We start from the raw sequence: 2,500 nt of genomic DNA, 5'->3' as shown, positions 1-2,500 counted from the left end.
ACACGCACACACGCACACACACGCACACACACACAAATATTAAGCTCACAGAAACACGTTCACGGATTTATTCATCACACTTATGTCCGTGTGTTTGACGTGCAAAATAGCGTGTGTGTGTGTGTGTGTGTGTGTGTGTGTGTGTGTGTGTGTGTGTGTGTGTGTGTGTATTTGTCAAACAGAGCAAACGCACACTCTCTCTCTCTCTCTCTCTCTCTCTCTCTCTCTCTCTCTCTCTCTCTCTCTCTCTCTCTCTCACACACACACACACACACACACACACACACACACACACACACACACACACACACACACACACACACACACACACACACACACACACACACACACACACACACACACACACACACACACACACACACACACACACACACACACACACAATTTGCAATACCTGTGAGCGCCTACGTGTTGACAGTGAAGAAGAGGAGAAAGTTATTGAAATATTGAGAGAGAGAGAGAGAGAGAGAGAGAGAGAGAGAGAGAGAGAGAGAGAGAGAGAGAGAGAGAGAGAGAGAGAGAGAGAGAGAGAGAGAGAGAGAGAGAGAGAGAGAGAGAGAGAGAGAGAGAGAGAGAGAACACCCATTTGTCACCCAGTATGGTCTTTATAGCCATTCTTTATGTCTACACAACCCGGCAGATGACAGCACATACACCGATATTACATTAGTCAACGAATCCTTAATCTTGACAACAATACAAAAACAATATAGTAATAGCTCATAATACTAAACAAGATTATACGAAGTACTCTCTTGTTCATCATTTTAGTGGTAATAATAATAGTAATAATAGGAGAAATGCGTGATCCTTAGGTGATATATGTAAACTGTCGCATGGTTTTATAATTTTCGTAGTAATAATAATAGGAGAGAGAATGGAGATATGATAGACAAAATTAGACAAAGATAAGGGAAAGAGTGAGGAAGGGAAGAAAGGAGAAGGCAAGCAAAAGAAGATAATGTGAGGAACAGAGGTAAAGGAGGAGTAGGAAAAGGAGGGAGAGAAAGATAGAGAGATCGATAAAATTATAAAGGATAAGAAAGGAAAAGGAGAGGAAGGAGAGGAAGGAAAGAAAGAAGGTGAACAAGAGAGAAGAATATAAGGAACAAAGGTAGAAGAGAAGAAGAAGGAGAAAGAAGAAGAAGAAGAAGAAGAAGAAGAAGAAGAAGAAGAAGAAGAAGAAGAAGAAGGAGAAGAAGAAGAAGAAGAAGAAGAAGAAGAAGAAGAAGAAGAAGAAGAAGAAGAAGAAGAAGAAGAAGAAGAAGAAGAAGAAGAAGAAGAAGAAGAAGAAGAAGAAGAAGAAGAAGAAGAAGAAGAAGAAGAAGAAGAAGAAGAAGGAGAAGAAGAAGAAGAAGAAGAAGAAGAAGAAGAAGAAGAAGAAGAAGAAGAAGAAGAAGAAGAAGAAGAAGAAGAAGAAGAAGAAGAAGAAGAAGAAGAAGAAGAAGAAGAAGAAGAAATAACAGGGACAGTCATGCTCCTCAGGTGATATTTGTAAAGGGCTACCTTCTTCAGTGTCACCCTTATCATACATCATCGTAAATATCAGGTAAAGAGGAGTAATAGTTTGTAATGATACGGAACTAAATCATGTCGAAATACTGTGTTTATATAATTTCAATCTTAATAATGAAACTTGATCCTAAAATGAAGTACGTAAATTGCAACCTCCTGCACCGTCACGCTTGTAATACTCAGTCGTAAATATCAGATAAAGAATAGTAATTGCTTGTAATACTGAAGTAAATTATGTCGAAATGCTCTCTGTATGACATTTTAATCGTAATAATAATGATGCTTGATACTAAGGCAAAACTATGTAAATTATAACCTTCATGACCACGCTAATAATGTTTTTTTTTTTTTTTTTACAGCAGAGGAAGAAACAGAAAAAGAAACCAATAATGAAAAACAAAAGCCCGCTACTTACTGCTCCTAAATAGAGTAGAATGGCCAAAAAAGAGAAATATATATAAAAGATAAGGAATGTTGAGTGTTACAAGAATGTTTCCTCTCTATTGTTATATCAAAATCTTGACTTGCATAATGACCAAACACTCTCCGGCGTCGGTCTGGTGTTCCCCGCACGGTGGGTGTAATTTTCTGCCAATCAAGTTTTATTCTCGAAGCCTCAAGACAATTGTTGTTAACGCGTTGCAGATTTTTGTTCGTTTTCGTCTTTATGTTTTTCCCGGTCATTAAGTTAGCTGATTTATCGTCTCAGTGATCTCTTGCTTCGAAACAACTGATATTTTTTCCTGTACTTTTAATTCCGTTACAAATGACCTAAGAGATAATTGGTAACATTTTCACGGATTATATATTTTTTTCACCTTTTCCATTTTTTTTTTTTTTTGCTCGTCTTCGGGTTTTTCCTCTCCGTCTTTTCATTCTCGGCACGAAAGTCTCTGTGAAACTCCTCCCGTTACAGGACTGACATTTAGAGAGTTAACAATGTGTGTTTGCGGTCCAGTGCCGT

The sequence above is a fragment of the Eriocheir sinensis genome, chromosome 33 (assembly GCF_024679095.1).
Source record: "Eriocheir sinensis breed Jianghai 21 chromosome 33, ASM2467909v1, whole genome shotgun sequence".
NCBI lineage: Eukaryota > Metazoa > Arthropoda > Malacostraca > Decapoda > Varunidae > Eriocheir > Eriocheir sinensis.
The sequence above is the reverse complement of the archived record's forward strand: the minus strand, read 5'-3'. Positions refer to the sequence as shown.